Source organism: Dermochelys coriacea, chromosome 3 (assembly GCF_009764565.3).
Source record: "Dermochelys coriacea isolate rDerCor1 chromosome 3, rDerCor1.pri.v4, whole genome shotgun sequence".
Classification (NCBI taxonomy): Eukaryota; Metazoa; Chordata; order Testudines; family Dermochelyidae; genus Dermochelys; species Dermochelys coriacea.
The window spans coordinates 70,863,699-70,881,284 of NC_050070.1; the positions used below are offsets into that span (position 1 = coordinate 70,863,699).

The window sequence follows — 17,586 nt, forward strand, 5'->3', positions numbered from 1 at the left end:
GTATGCGTTGGGGAATGTCACGGATGATTCAAGCTGCTTTTTAACAAAAAGGGGGAGATGTGGGAAATGCTGAGTATCAGATGTTTTAGAAATGTGTGCCAAATAATGGAAAATAACAGTACAAGAGATAAAGGACAAGGCCAGAAGATTTTGGCTGGACTGAGGACTAAACTTTGGCTGAACTAAGGACTAATGATATAAGCAGCACTTGAGAGTCTTTACTACCACAAGATAATGGAACCCAAAGATAAGAATGATGAGAACATTGGGTGATAAACAACAGAAAAGGAATAAACAAGTGCTGTATATATATTGCTGTGGGAAGGGAAATAAAGTGCTTTTTACCAGCAACTGTGTCAGTTGTCCTGTAAGCCAGCCTGCTAGCAGCAACAACAGTGCTTATTTCCAGTGCTTATTTACTCTATTTTCAAGCCAGTAAGCACTACGCTCAGTAGAAAGGGTGTGCAGAACAAGGCCATGAGGCAGCAAAAGGAGATGATTATTAAGGGGAAATAAAGATCAACACAATTATCTTGGCAATCAACAATGATGAGAAAAGAAACACAGAAAATGTGCTCAACAGGTATGTGGGAGTTTATGCTTATTATTATTTTTTAGTAGTCAGATTTAATAGGAAGTGGGGAAAGCTAGTGTTTATACACACTGCATTGCCTCCTGGATGTTCAGATATGGCAGGAAAGGAACAGTGCATGGACAAAAATATATCTTGCTATGCCACATCCTGAATACAGGGTACAATACTCTTCACAGTACTACAGGAAGGATATTACTGTCCAATGCAGCAGCAAAGGGCAATAAAAATGATACTAAGTCTGAATAATCTAAATGATTTTTAAAAAGGCTAAGGGAATTGGGTGCATCCTCATTAAAAAAGGGAGACTGAATTTTGCAGAATAGAATCCGAGCTGTTAGAGATCGAAGAGACCGGTTAGGGAATCTAGCCCTTCTCCTTACCCATGCAGATTTAGTCCCTCTCTGTGCATTTATTGGAGCTTTGTCCAGCCTAAGTTTAAATGTTGCACCACTTCCTTTGGGAGAGTATTTTGCTGCCTAATACAGCTCTCATTGTTAGCACATTTTTCATGATATTCATTATACATTTTCCCTTTCTTAATCTCACCTCATCTCTCTTAGTTTTATCCCCTCCAGCAACTCTCTGTAATCCCTTTCCCTGCTTGGTGTTTATACCCCAAGACTACTGGCTTTTATTATGCCCTTTCCTTTGTCGTTTCTTAATCAAGCTACATTTAATGCTTTCCCAATAATTAAGTTCTTCCAGCTCCTCATTGTGAAGATCTGCAGGTCCGGAACCCAGTTCTGATGACTCCGGGGTAACTGCTCTGTTGAAGTGAGCTGTAGCTCATGAAAGCTTATGCTCAAATACATTTGTTAGTCTCTAAGGTGCCACAAGTACTCCTTTTCTTTTTGCGAATACAGACTAACATGGCTGCTACTCTGAAATCTGTCCCTCCTGTCACCCAAAATCTCTGGCAAAGTGGGGAACAGCAGCCTATGAGCCCTCTGGGCTGAAGCACCACTGGATGTGTTGCTCACAAAGGCTCTGACTGGAAGTGCCTATCGTGTTCTCTGAATGGACCAGGCATGCTATTTAAGGCCTAGGTAAACACCTGAAAGCTGTACGCACAATTAGACAGAGTGTTGGCTTGCTGCTGCAACAGGCTTTGCTGTGTTCTCTTTATATCCTGCCCCAGCCCTGCTCTGGATACCTGGCCTCGTTTCTGGGCTGGTGCTTGGCCCCCTGCTCCACTCCTGACACCTCGCCTATCTCTGCTCCACAGTCCCTACCTCAGCTGACCTACTTGGCTCTGCCCCAGTGCAGCTCATGGACCTTGACACTGCCCTGATCCTATAGCTAGTATGGATGGCTACACTAGTATGGATGGCTACTTTTGGCCTGGACTGAACTCAGACCTCGTTATCGAGTCCCCTTCAAACCTGGCCTCAATCTGTGCCTTGTAGTTAGGATCCTGCTGCATGAAGAGAAGCTAACTCAATTTCCCAGATGCAATTATACTGAAGTCAAATAGAGAAGGACCATTTCCTCATTCCTCCATGATGTGGTTAGAGATGAGCATAGTAGGGTACGTCTACACAGAAGCTGGGAGGGTGCTTCCCAATGCCGGTAGACAGACATGATGTAGCTCTGCTTGAGACCGCTTGCTAAAAATAACAGTGTGGCCACTGAGGCACGGGCACCTGAGTTCAAACCCACTGGACCCCCTGCATACATACTCGGTGCCTAGCCTGAGCTGCTACCCATGCTGCTACAGCTACACCGCTATTTTTAGCATGCTTAGCTCAAGTAGAGATAGGGGGTATCTGTCTTCCTGGGCTGGGAAGCATTACCCAGTTGCTGTCCAGATGTACCCTAAGTAAAATTCAAACTTTTCTCTCTTCTCATTACACAGTTTCTGATTTTTATGAATTTATTTGAAATTATTTGCAAAACACTTCACGAGAACTACAGGCTTGCTATTTTATTTCTCATAATGTGCTGTGACCAGGGGGTATAGAAGGTCTGTCATAAACATACAGCTAAGGGTAGCCTAGAATTCCTCCTTACCTGTAAGGGGTTAAGAAGCTCAAATAGCCTGGTTGGCACCTGACCAACAGATCCAATGGGGAAAGAAGATGCTTTCAAATCTTGGAATGGGGGAAGGTTTTGTTTGTGCTCTTTGTTTTGTGTGTGGGTTCTCTCTTGGGACTGAGAGGGGCTAGACAGAAACCCATCTTCTCCAACCCATCCCAATCCAAGTCTCCAATATTGCAACCAGTATAGGTAAGCCAGGCAAGGCGGATTAGTTTATTTTTTGTTTTTCTTGTGAATTTTCCCTTTGTTAAGAGGGAGGTTTATTCCTGTTTTCTGTAACTTTAAGGTTTTGCCCAGAGGGGAATCCTCTGCGTTTTGAATCTGAATACCTATAAAGTATTTTCCATCCTGATTTTTCAGAGATGATTCTTAACTTTTTTTTTTTAAATAAAATCCTTCTTTTAAGAACCTGACTGATTTTTCCATTGTTCCAAGACCCAGGGGTTTGGGTCTTTGATCATGTTGTAACCAATTGGTTAGGATATTATTCTCAAGCCTCTCTAGGAAAGGGGATGTAAGGGCTTGGGGTGATTGCTGGTGGAAGGAGGAACTCCAAGTGGTCCTTTTCCCTGGTTCTTTGTTAAATCACTTGGTGGTGGCAGCGTTACTAAATTCAAGGTACAAAGGAGAATTTGTGCCTGGGGAGTTTTTAACCTAAGCTGGTAGAAATAAGCTTAGGGAGTCTTTAATGCGGGTCCCCACGTCTGTATCTTAGAGTTCAGAGTGGGGAGGGAACCCTGACATGGTAGAAGGTCTATAAAGAACTCATAACGATTAAAGATTATTTTTCCCTCACTGCATTATTTCCTTTTCTTCCTCTCCCTCATTCGTCGGCTGGACAGGCAATGTACATTTTACATTGTATATTAATCTGTTTCCCCATAAATCTAAGTTCTGTACCTAGTAAAACAATGAAAGAATCATTAAAGACAACAATCACTAAACATTTAGAGGATAAAGGAAACATCATGTTTTCCACAAACATTCATGCAATGTCATTTTCTGTTTGTATAGAGGGACAATTATTAGAGGAATATACACAAAAAGCAAAGTGTCACAATGATCTGTGTGACTATATGCCCATGCTGAAAATGGTCATGCAGCCATCTTGAAGTCTCTTCAATTTCTCTCCACTTGTTGTTTATACAAAGCTAAATAATCAACTAAGGGAACAGAACAGAATCAGTTGTGTGTCTTGGAGTTTTCCAAACACACACTACAAATAATGAATAACAAATCACAAGTAGTTGCGGTGAATAGGGAGGTGAATATTGGCAAACAGCCAATAGCTGAACTTAGTTCACTTGAAGTGTTTTGCAAATAATTTTTTTTATGTTCTTCACATACCTGTGGTCACAAGAAGTAGCTGAGATAGAGATTATCAACAACATTTATACTTTTAATTCCATGTACCATTCCTTGTGAGCCTATGTTTCTATGCAGACAGAAGGATTATTCTGGCAGAAGAAATAGTACTAGTATTGCTTTGAAGACCTGCCTAAGTCCATCCTTGTTTTGCCGTTATGGCCTCTTAATATTGGAATAGCATCTTCTTAGTGGGCACATTAGCCTAGCAGATGGGAATAAATGCAGGCATGCCAGAGAGCCAGTATGTGCATCAGTTTTAATTACTGGGATCTGCATGATTATTCAGGAATTACAAAAACAGCAGGAGGTTCAGAGCTTCAACACCTAAAGCTAACAAGATAAAAGGATACTTACATCATAGCTCCAGTGCAGAGTTTAGATAACTTTGAAACTTAAAGCAAACAACACTTATCTGCCCCCACCCCTATTTTATAAAGCAAATTTGTGGCTCCAGTTCTATCCCAAGTGGAGGAGAGACATCATAGAAAATCAGGGTTGGAAGGGATCTCAGGAGATCATCTAGTCCAACCCCCTGCTCAAAGCAGGACCAATCCCCAATTTTTGGCACAGATCCCTAAATAGCCCTCTCAAGAGTTGAACTCACAACCCTGGGTTTAACAAGCCAATGCTCAAACCACTGAGCTATCCCCCCATTATAAAGGACATATTTTATTATATAATCCTTTATAATAAAATCTCTACTCCTAAGCGGAGTCTTGTAGGAGATAACTATTGATGATAGTGTAATTTATGAAATCTAATACAAATTTCAGTCTGATTTTTTTTATCTCATTGTAGTAAAGAGAAATATACTGAAGGCCACTGATGATCTTAATAATAGGCTAACAAACGCTTGTTCTCTGCTTATAGTTCATGCAATATTTCAACTAATGTTTAAAAAGCTGTGTGTGGATTCTTTATATCATTGAGGCTGATGGCTAGATTGTGTGGGACAGCTCTTTTCTTATTGGTCCACTCTGCTTCTTAACATTTTTCTCAATAGTTACACAGAGTTCTCACTCACAAACTGCACATTCTGAGGTTCCTCAGGACCATTTGATGAACCCTATTCTTTGTCCTTACATGTTTCATTATGTGCTAGTTATCTCTAAGAACAATTTTTATTTTCTTGGGCTTAATCATGCTATACAATAAAAATTGATTGCAATTACCTAAAACTATTTTCATTCTTATTGACTAGTTTGATACTTTACAGTCCCAGAAATCATACTTTTAAAAAAACAATTAAAATTTCTTTATTAAAGTTATCATCTCCTTCCCTCTGTCTATATTTCTGCTGATATGATTGATCTTATGGCCTATGTTTGGAATCTTAAAGATCTTCTTTCTTCCCAGTTTCTCTTTTGAGCTTCATATTAAAAATATCAGTAAATCACAATGTTATCTGCTTAGATATATTGGGCCAATTTATTCCCAATTGAAATGTGAAGATATACTCGGGAATACACTGGTCCATTGCATGTTATCTAAAATGGATTTGGGAGCTTTTTAGCCAACATGATTGATTACTGTGATTTCTTCTCTGGATTTGCCGAGAAAGGGATTCATAATTTGCAGGTGGTCCAAACTTCTGTCATACTAGTTCCTCATTTATACTAGTTCCCCATTCATATAGTGGGTATGGAGAGTACAATAGAACACAGCTTCATTGTGTAAGGTGTTTTTCACATCAAGCATCATACAGAGCTAAACAGTGATGTTTCAAAATAAAAAATGAGAAGTGGGGACAGAAATACAGAAGTACAGGGAAAGAGGAAAATATGTTTTAGATGAGATCTGAAAAGAGATGGAGAGTTCCCATTCATTACAGGATCAATTTCTAGAGCCCTGCGCAGATACAAAAATATGGATCCACATCTGATCTGCATCCGCCAGGATCAACCCGTGATCTGAACTGCAATCCTCTAGCCGACTTTTACCTCTATCTGCAACCACACCCGCAGCAGCAAGTCATCTGGGGGCGGGGGGGGGGAAGCGGAGATGAGTGAGCCGGGGGGCTGGGGTCTTTCAGGGAAGAGGCAGTGTGAGGGCAGGCATTGGGTGTAAGGAGCAGCGCGGGGAAGGGGTCTGAGGAGAAGGGGTGGTATGGGTGGGGGGGCTGAGCCACAGAACAGCCCCAGCTCTGACCTGCCACCCAGTCCCAGCCACTGGCTGCTGGCCACCAACCCCAAGTGTGTTGCACCCCCTGGGCTGCCCGAGCCAGACAATACTTCCCGCAACTCCCATTGGTCTGGAATGGTGAACCGTGGCCAATGGGAGCTGCGGGCGGTCAATGTAAACAAACTGTCTCGTGGCCCGCCAGTGGATTACCCTGATGGGCTGTGTGCCGCCTGTGGGCTGCACGTAGCCCACCACTGATGTAGAGTGATCGCTTTGTGAAAAGTATTCACCCAGAGGTGATGTGGTGTTTTTTCTTTTATCATTTTCTTGTGTGAGTTTCTTTGAGAGTGTAGTGATTGTCTGGTTTCACTCACATAGCTGGGGCATTTAGTGCACTGAATGTGATGTACCATATGTTGTGATAGGCATGTGCAGGATCCATGGATCTTCAAAGGTGTGTTGTGTGGGGTGTTGGTCATTGTAGCAGTGGAGTTATGGCTGCAGGTTTTGCATCTGTTGTTCTGGCTGGGTTTGGTGCCACTTTGAGTTGGTGTGTGCTGGTCTTTGTGGAGCTTGCTTCTTATGATGAGCTTGGAGAGGTTGGGGGGTTGTTTGAAGGCCAGAAGTGGGAGTTCAGGAAAGATTTATTTCAGGATGGCTTCCCATTGATGATGGGTTGTTACCCATATGGGTTCCAGTGTGGGGTGGCAGGTGAGAGGTGCAGTCAGAGGGGGTTTTATTTCCATATAGAAGCAGGTTCTCTTTGAGTATTTGGGTGGCCCATTCCATGATGTCATCTACTTCTCTGGTTGAGTGACCTTTTTTGGTGAAGGCAGTTTTAAGTGTGTAAGGTATATATCCCATACTTTCTTCTAGGAGCATATTCTGTGGTATCTGAGTGCCTGGTGGTAGATAACAGATTTCTTGGTGAGTTTGGGGTGGTTCCTGGATCTATGAAGGTGGGTGTGGTGATCCATGGGTTTCTTGTATATGATGCTCTGTGGGATTTCATTGATGAAGCTGATCTCAGTGTCCAGGAAGTTGTTGCTAGTGTGAGAGTGTTCCAGAAAGAGTTTAATAGATGGGTGGTGGTTGTTGAAGTTGTGGTGGAAATCTGTGTGGAAGTTTAAGGCATCTGTCCAGAGGATGAAAATATCCTTGATGTATCTCAGGTAATCATTGGTTTTGTGGTGCATTTTCCAGAAATTCTTCTTCAGGGTGGCCCATGAAGAGGTTGGCATATTGCGGAGCCATCCAGTATCCATGGTGTTTTCACGGTTTGGACAAAGTGTTGTTGAATGTAAAATTGTTATGGGTGAGGATGAAATGGATGAGTTTGGTGAAGTGTTTGGGGGTGCTATGTGAAGATTGTCCATTGTCTTGTAGATATTTGAGGCAGGCAGCTATGCAGTCACTGTGAAGAAGGTTCATGTACAGGGAAGTGACATTCACAGTAGTGAGGTTAGTGTTCTGAGGGAGGTTGTTAATATTGCAGAGTTTGTGAAGGAAGTCAGTTATATCATTTGTGTAGAGAGTGGTTTGAGGATGGTTTCTATGAGCCCGATATTCCTTCAGTAAGAGTGCCATGGCTGGATATGGTGGATCTGTCTGGGCTCCATTTTCGTGTATCATGATAGACCAGAGGTTGGTAATCTTTGGCACGCAGCTCATCAGGGAAATCCGCCGGGGGGTCAGGATGGTTTGTTTACGGGCAGCGTTCACGGGTTTGGCCGATTGCAGCTCCCACTGGCCGTGGTTTGCCGTTCCAGGCCAATGGGAGCTGCGGGAAGTGGCACAGGCTAAGGGATTTGCTGGCCGCCACTTCCCACAGCCCCCATTGGAACGGCAAAACATGGCCAGTGGGAGCTACAATCGGCCAAACCTGTGGATGCTGCAGGTAAACAAACCGTCCCAGCCCACCAGCAGATTTCCCTGAAGGGCTGTGTGCCAAAGATTGTCGATCCTTGTCATAGACTATTATTACCCTCAGATACACAGGATAAAATGTTCTAAAGCACCTAAAACCCATTTTCAGAGTTAACTTAATTCCCAGGTATTTACGATGGAAAAATCAATAGGACTTAGGCTTTTTAATGCCTAAGTCACTTTTGAAAATAGAACTTGGCAATAGGAAGTCACTTAAGTGTTTTGAATATTTTTCCCACAATGTACACTCAGCTAGTTAAAATGGTTTGAATGAAAATTATTTTGGTTGAAAACATTTTTTTCCAAACATGAAATTTTTCATGAAAAACTGAGCATTACCAGTTGAGAATTTGGCCCTAAATGAGAGTTTGGTACATTAAGAAAGAAGAGATTGTTTATGACAACGTGTGGGAGGGATAGGACCCAAATTAAAGGAAAGGGTTCTATGTGGAGAATATTGTATCACCTTTAGAAATTTCCAGTTACCATGGAATACAATAATTGCACTTTTCTTTACAGATCAAAAAATACCATCTTTTCTTTCTATTGCTAAAACTAGTTCTTTAATAAAACTTCCTTAGGAAGTGTACTTTAGTTTTTGGCTGAGCCTGGGTTTTTGATCTCCATGCACAAGGTATTGTTATCCAAAATCTTAACTGATTGAAATCCTGTTTGTGATCCTATTTTCCCTCCAAATTATCGATATTTAGATTGCACTTTTTGTTTCTAGTCTATATTCCCCCAACCTTGTTACAAAGCAAATTAATTCAGCACTTTAGTCTTGCATTTCAGCCTACCATTTGTTGCTGAAAGAGCGGAGTGTTATTTAAGATTTCCTCCTGTCATGTGAAGCTAATAGGTCTGCTTCATTATGGAAAATCTATGTGGACTTTAAGAAGAAAATTAGATAATATATTTTGAACACTAGCATAATAACTAATGAGAGCTAATGATAGTAAACAGGCTGTGCAGCTTAAAATGTTTTAGCATGATAGATGTTTTAAAATTCTACAGAAAGAAAAACTGAAATAAATCACTATGCCATTCAGCAATATACCCTTGAATTAAACTAATGGATACTGGAGAGCATTATTTCAGAAAGAGAATACAATTACGCAGATTACATATATTTTTCCTCATGCTCTTTTTTTCTTTCTTAGCTTGATCCTGTCCTCCACATTCAGTCAAAACTACACATTGATTTCAGCGGCAATAACGACTGAGTAGGGATTGCAGAATCAAGCCCCCTGGTATAATGAATGTCAGTATTCTGTGTTATATGAAAAAGAAATGTGTAAGTGGAGGATTTTTGCCACTCCACCCAATATTCTAAGATATTTGGCTGGGAACTACTACATGACTGGCGTCAGACTGTTGATGATGAGTCTATAAAGCACTTTGAAATGAAAAATGCTATATAAGAGCTAGGTATTAAGTATTATTATTATTAATCTATGGTAAGATGTTTTACACAACAGTTATTAAACTGTGGAACTCATTGCAACAGGATATCACTGAGGCCAAGAATTTAACAAGATTTAAAGAGGGATTGGCATTTATATGGATAACAACACTATCCAGTGTTACAATCATTAATGGTCACAAAAAGAATACAGGAAGGGAGATAAATGATCATAAATGATCTGGAGGATGGTGTGGATTGCACTCTCAGCAAATTTGCGGATGATACTAAACTGGGAGGAGTGGTAGATACGCTGGAGGGGAGGGATAGGATACAGAAGGACCTAGACAAATTGGAAGATTGGGCCAAAAGAAATCTAATGAGGTTCAATAAGGATAAGTGCAGGGTCCTGCACTTAGGATGGAAGAATCCAATGCACCGCTACAGACTAGGGACCGAATGGCTCGGCAGCAGTTCTGCGGAAAAGGACCTAGGGGTGACAGTGGACGAGAAGCTGGATATGAGTCAGCAGTGTGCCCTTGTTGCCAAGAAGGCCAATGGCATTTTGGGATGTATAAGTAGGGGCATAGCGAGCAGATCGAGGGACGTGATCGTTCCCCTCTATTCGACACTGGTGAGGCCTCATCTGGAGTACTGTGTCCAGTTTTGGGCCCCACACTACAAGAAGGATGTGGATAAATTGGAAAGAGTACAGCGAAGGGCAACAAAAATGATTAGGGGTCTAGAGCACATGACTTACGAGGAGAGGCTGAGGGAGCTGGGATTGTTTAGTCTGCAGAAGAGAAGAATGAGGGGGGATTTGATAGCTGCTTTCAACTACCTGAAAGGGGGTTTCAAAGAGGATGGCTCTAGACTGTTCTCAATGGTAGCAGATGACAGAACGAGGAGTAATGGTCTCAAGTTGCAATGGGGGAAGTTTAGATTGGATATTAGGAAAAACTTTTTCACTAAGAGGGTGGTGAAACACTGGAATGCGTTACCTAGGGAGGTGGTAGAATCTCCTTCCTTAGAGGTTTTTAAGGTCAGGCTTGACAAAGCCCTGGCTAGGATGATTTAACTGGGACTTGGTCCTGCTTTGAGCAGGGGGTTGGACTAGATGACCTTCTGGGGTCCCTTCCAACCCTGATATTCTATGATTCTATGATAAAACCTCACGTTTCAAGTCTTAACACAATCTCACACTCTTAAAAGTAGGACATGATCTTTACAGAGGCAGATTACCCCCCATCTACCTGTTGTGGGGTTTTCCTGCTGCTTCCTTTAAAGCATCTGGTATTGACTGTTGTTGGAAACAGGATACTGAATGAGCTGGACTATGTAGCAATTCCTATCTTCCTCTATTTTATTCCAAGAATGATTTCTAACATATCAATGCCACAGGAAAGAAAGTGATCCTTCCCTTTATTTTTTTTTCTTCAAATAACTATAGAACTTGACTAGAATGAGGGACACAATAGGGAAACAAAGTAATTTGCACCAAAAAGCTCTGGTTTCCTTTTAAAGAAACACTTACACAACACTTCATTGTTGTCCTTCTTTGGTGGCAGATTTCTATTTCACTTGTAGCCAACCCCATAATTCACTTTGAGTATTTGTGTAGTCTATATAACTTTGGAGATGAAAAAGAACATGAGTTAACTTCTGACATTTATTTGCTGAGTGGGGTTTTTAATGTATGTATGTATGCATTTTGATACCATAAAGGTTTGCAGGACTAGTGTTAGACTTGATGAAACCCAAAGAAAAACTACAAGAGCTCTGCCTGTATCTGTCAAAGATATCTCTTCTCCTCCTTATTATCATTCTATCTCATACTTCATATCTGTCATATTAGAATTTTTAGTTAAAGAAGACTAAAATAGCTGCTCTATGTGAAGGATTAATGCAATACAAAATCTTTTAATTGCATAAAATCTATAGTACTTACTAAGATAAAGTGTATCTCCAGGTGGGCTGAGCCACTGTGGTGCATCGTGGGATTACAGTTTGACTTTTCATCATGATTCAGGATGCAAATAAATGTTGAAATATTGGTGTGACAGGGCAAGGACCTGTTCCTGTCTTCTGCTCTGTCTCCACAGACTGTTTGGAGACCTCCAGTCATTAATCACCACCATGTAGTTTATTTATATTGCTCTTTTTACCACCTCTACTGATCCATAAACCACAGCATTTTCAATATCAATTCCTCCTCAGTCCTCTGCCGAGGAGCGGGAAGAGAACTTTCACCCAGAGATCCTTCTTAGTTCTGACTCTGCTAGCCTCTCTCTCCCTCTACCACTTCCTTCCTATACCTTCTTCTACCTTCTGCATTAATGGGCAAATTAGCTCTTTGGTCCTCCCCAGACCACTCTAATCTGTTAATTAAGCACAGTCAGGTCCATCTCAGGGGAGTTAATTAGTGTTCAAGTAATGAGAGTGCTGGCACAGCTGATGGTTCCCAGCACTCTGTCACAACTGGAATTTCCCATGGGATGGAAATCCTGATTTTCGATGGGACATTCTGTGTTTAGATTTCAGAGTAGCTGTCGTGTTAGTCTGTATCTGCAAAAAGAAAAGGAGTACTCGTGGCACCTTAGAGACTAACAAATTTATTTGAGCATAAGCTTTCGTGAACTACAGCTCACTTCATTAGAGTGACTGTAGAAGTAGACTTTTAGGCCCAAATCCTGCAAAGCACCTAAATCAGATCCTCAAAGGTACTTAGGCATTGCTGTGCTCAGGATTGCAACACATAACCCCTAGGCAGCTTGCCACCTAGTGGAATCCTCCATCCCAATCTAGGTATGTAGGTAACCCATACAATGCATGGGGAGAGTTACATGCCTAAGAATAAAGAAGCATCTGATGAAGTGAGCTGTAGCTCACGAAAGCTTATGCTCAAATAAATTTGTTAGTCTCTAAGGTGCCACAAGTACTCCTTTTCTTTATGCCTAAGAAAGGGATCCTCAGAAGCTAGCACACTAAGTGGGGAGCCACCTAAACTAGCTAAGAGTAAAATACTGAGTAGCAGCACCTTGTTGTACAGGGCAATCAATCATTAACTTTATTAATAAATGTTGAGTGGGATCACTTGTTAATCTAATGGAAGCAGTAAGTCATTCTATTTATCGTAATACTTTTATTCTGGATAACCACATTTCTATAAATGATATTTCTTTTTGCAACCAATTATTGGCTGCTGCCACAAAAAAATCCACCCTTATCTAATGACAACAAATCAGGCCACACTGTAATAGGAATATGGAGTAGGTATCCCTGAAATCACTCTTCTAACATCACACCAGAAGCCTTTCAATTTCCTAGAAGATATGGAGATGATCCCTTATGTCATGATGTCCCTTTCAGCTCGGCACTATGAATTTTGTACCTATTTTATTTTGCAACAGTGGTGTGCAAAAATATTTGATGATAATTTCCTACTGGTATTTTCTCCATGAAGAGGAATATGTTCTGTTCATAGTGGCCCTACTATATCCTTCAATCCTCCAGAGAGATTTGCTGGTTTTATTCATTTTCCCAGTCCAACCTAAATTGTAGGAGAAAAATAGTCCCCAAAAGGATTAAAGTACATAAGAAATTGATTTGACAGAGCTAAGTTAAAATCCTTCACACATTTGCAAAAGACAAACATTTAGTCCCAAAACTTAGATTGTAAATTCTTTGGGACAGTGACTGGGTCTTCCTCTGTACGCTTTATTGGACAGTACTTAGCACAACCACGGCTCAATTCTGATCAAGGCTTCTGAGCACAATATTAATACATAATAATAATAAATAAAACCCTGGCAGACCTAAAATAAAATAAAGAAGCAAAAATGGTGAGTAGTTAATTAAAGAAACCAGCTGCTAGAAAAAATTTCATAAAAAAAGGAGCAGAATGAGCAAAGAACAACAGTAGGCACTGGAGGTATTGTACAGGACATTTCAGGAACACGAGTCTTACAGCAGAGAAAATTTGCAGAAACTGTACCAGAAAAACAAAATGCACAAAGCTAGTAAAGTTCATGCAATAATGGAAATTGATACTGGATTACAGAATCAGGTCCCAATTCAGCAGAGCACTAAAGCGTGCACTTAATTTAAGGCATATGCTTAAATTCCATTGATTTCAGCGGAACATAATCATATGAAGGAGGACTGGAAAAAGGAAGAGAGAAAGCCAGGGAGAGGGCTAAGTGCCTCTAGTTTATCTTTAGGGGAAGGGCTGAATTTGTCTGGAATGTAATATACTCTCGGGGAAGCTAGCTGTTCTATTTAATAAACAAACAAACAGAGCAGTTTGAAATGTTCTGAATTTTAATTTTGCAGTGAAAAAAGGGATTTTTTTGGCAAACAACTTTGTGAAACATGTTCATATTTTGCCTAATTCTAAAATTAAAGACTAAAAATTTTTAGAGCAATTTTTAAACCTAAAGAAAATCAAATATCCAAATATGAATATTCAGAAAGGTTGACTGGCTTTGCAATCTGCATAAGAGAATTCAACTTCTGTTAGAATGTTAGCATTGCAACAAGTAAACAAATACTGAATGAAAATATAACAAATGTGTAGAGTCTGCTCTGTCCTTGTTTAGAGTAGAGAGTCTCACAAGAAATATTTTGGTGGCCTCAGAATGCCAATTCTTCCTGGTGGCCGCTCTGACAATTTTTCCTAAAATACTAAATTAGCTTCAGGAAAAACAAATAAATAGGCACATATACATGTCCAAATCACTGTAATTTATTTATATAGGGTTTTTTATTGCACACTCAATCATAAAAATAATGTACAGTTGTCTCTATTCTTTACTGGACCTAAACAAAATAGAAACAAATAATGTGCTTTGCACATTCTTGACCTTTTGTTGTTGTTGTTTCCTTTGCTTTTTTTGGGGGGGGGTTGCTGTTCGTTTTTAGACTTGCTAGCTAGTAAGTCTGTTTCTGTGAAAAGTTTTTTGTGTATGTTTAACACTGCTTTGCACCCCACCCCACCCTGGAAGCTGTGGCTGCATGAAATGTTCCTGCTGGTCGCATGCAGCCATGGTGGCCACATTTGAGAAATGCGGCTGTTTTCTGCCATCACATGCTCTTCCCATTATGACATTTCACACAGACCTAGATTAATGGCAAGAAATCTACGATATAAACTCTCACAATGATAACAACGTTCGTTGGCATGAATAGATTACTATGATGGTGCCAATGTGATCCTGTGACTATTTGAAATTAACATGAAACACCTCCCAAATAGAATATGATTCATACATTATTTTCAGGATTGCTGGGGGGGAAATATTCAGCACAATGTTCAGGAATTTAGCAACCTGAATCTCTCTAATATTAATAGGCAACACGAAATATCTGTATGTTATGATAAGTATTTCAAATATTACTCTGTTAAACAAATTCCTTTTCAATATAGAATTCTCCTGAATCGTACATATATTATTCCTGAAGACACGGTCCAGATTATTTGGAAAATACCCCCCCTTTTGTCTTTTTTAAGAGGACATGAAAATGAACAGCAAATTTTCTGTAGGCTCTTATTACCATTTGGTCAAGACCACATTAGGACGAAATTATGGTGAAAACCCTTGAATGAAGTAATTTTCAAAAGAAGCTGTTAACCTGCTAAAGCACCAAGAAATACAGATCAGACTGAAATAAGCTTCACTTGTATGCTCCTTGATTCAACTACTTAGATAATGTACTTTCATTTAAATCTTCAGCTAAATGTGTGAGGGGATAATAACCTTTCTTGTACAGATATAATGAGACATCAGGATAGTGGTACAGAATAATGTTGAAGTAGGAAGGGGAAAAAAACCAGCCACAGTTCTGAGTTGTTTGTCTCTAATGACAGACAATTTTGACAGAACATGATGGTGGAAGAAACAAGCATGTTTTTGCCAGGCACTTTTGTACACTTGGAGAGCAAGAATCTGCTGAAATTTGACTGAGGACCCTCTTGCCCAGAAGTGGGATTTCTGCTGATATTGGAACTGAAAATGTATAACACAAAGGGGAGGCATTAATAACACTGCAATTTTTTTATTAAATAGTGAATAAGTATATATAATGCTGCATTCTTTTCCAGTTTCTCAGGATTCTTTTCCAGACCCATTCTATGCTTGCTAAGGTGAAAACAAATCACTTGCTCCAATAAAAGGTTGGAGGGGGAATGAAAACATGGCTTAGAATGAAAATCTAATCTCACTCTTTTTCATGAGGTTGCTACCACCACCTTCACAATATAGTCACTATAGCTTGGTTTCAGTAAATTATTTCAACCTTCTAATCTTATTTTCAAACATCTTATAAGTAATTTAGCTTCTCAGAATGTATTTCTGTACAAGGATCCTGATTATCTTCCTTTATTTTCTGCAGTATATTTTTTTTACAGTTTCCATTGTCCCCCCGTCCCTCACTGGTTTCTTCTTGGTTGCTTTGGACTTGATCTTAAGCCAATGGTTAAAACTCCACTGGTTTGTAGGAGGACTGGAAAACTTTTTCTACTTATTTAAATTTTGTGTAATATTAAACAGAACTGAAGTATTGATCAGTATATTTAACTTTCTGAAGAGAACAAACATCTCACTGTATTTTGTGTCAGGCTTATTCATGCAGAAAACACCCCAATATACTATATTTTGAAAGAAAACCTATCTTTATGCATCAGTGCATTGAAGCTTTCTTCAGCAATAAAAATAATTTTTAAAGTAAATAAAACAGGGTTTAGCATTTCAAAAGTTATTTCATCACATTCATCCCTGGCATAGCTCCATTCACTTCAATTGGGTTCCACTAGGGACAAATTTGGTTGATTAGATTTAAGGCAATTAGGTCATTCAGTGCATGAAAGAATTCATGAATATAGGTGAAATTTAAACACCTTTGTGGTGTGCTTTACTGTAAGGCAAACAAGTAAGCAGAGAATGGTTTGTTCTTCTAAGGATCAAACAAATACATCAGGGCTTTAGCTAGACAATGTCCAAAGCAAAGGGAAGAAGCATGACTTGCTGCAGCCAAGCTCAAAGGAAAGGTATAGATCGGGATGTACTTTAGCCAAATTCTAGAGAAGAGAATGATTTATTTCATTCATTCTTATGGATCTACTTTTAAGAGCTCCCTCAAGTCTCCCTAACAGAATAAAATTCCTAACTCATCCAAACATATCCCTTTTATGGTGCTAGAGGGACTTGGCTAATTCTCCTTAGCTGGCCCAACCCTGATACCTCCAAATTGCTGAACTCAGAGCAGACATTTCCAGTCCTTTTCTAGTTAGAGGGAGAGAGGGTCAACCTTTTCCCAGCCACATTCTGGATCTGGACACAACAGGAACACCTGTGTGTGAATTAGAGCGGTGGGAAAACTCAACTATTTCTATTCAAAAGCATTTGTGTGACAATTCTTCTGGTTTGGGGTTCGTAGCCTCTGGATTTTGCTTTAATTTCAAGTTTGAACAAAAACTCAATGCAAAAATATGGTTAAACCCTTGAGTTTGCCTGCTTTCTAATCAAAACCACGTGAAAGCACTGAGTTCCCTATTGTTTCCACCTGAAGCAATAAAATGGTCCAGAGTTACTCAAAACTCAGTCCTGCTCGCAGAAAAGGGTTGAAAATCTGAGATGGGTTTTGGAATTCTAACAAGACCTGAAAGCAGGCCAATTGCCCCTGGTTGTAGGATATGTAACAGAAGTTTCACCATTAAGACTGAGAGGAAGGATGGTTTTGTGGTAAAGGCAGTGGTCCAGCATTAAGAAGAGTGATATTTAGTTGCTGACTTTGCTAGAGGCTTTCTGAGTGACTTAAGTAAGATATGTAATCTTCCTGTGTCTTGGTTCCCATCTGCAAAATAGGGGATGGTGAAGATCATCCTCACCCATCTTGTTTAATTAGACTGAAACTTCTGGGCAGGAGGGAAAGTTTCTTCCCACATGTTCATCCAATGCCAATCAAGTGGGGACCTTGGGTCTCTAGATGCTACACAAAGAATAATTATGCTCTAATGCTAATTGTTTTTTTCTCATGTTCAAATGTAGTATTTTATCTCTTCAATAGATCAAGCCCAGGAACCACATGTACTATAAATATATATTTGTGCAGGTTACACATGGTAAAGAAGAGTTCTAAA

The 17,586-nt window shown here is 40.0% G+C and overlaps 1 long non-coding RNA gene across 1 annotated transcript in view; it reads left to right on the plus strand.

Moving 5' to 3' along the window:
• Nucleotides 1–354: 354 nt before the first annotated feature.
• LOC119853549 overlaps nt 355–17,586 on the plus strand; it is a 118,994-nt gene continuing 101,762 nt past the window's right edge. The window contains exon 1 of the long non-coding RNA XR_005292119.2: nt 355–583. This is a non-coding gene — a long non-coding RNA (uncharacterized LOC119853549). The remainder of the gene's footprint in view (nt 584–17,586) is intronic.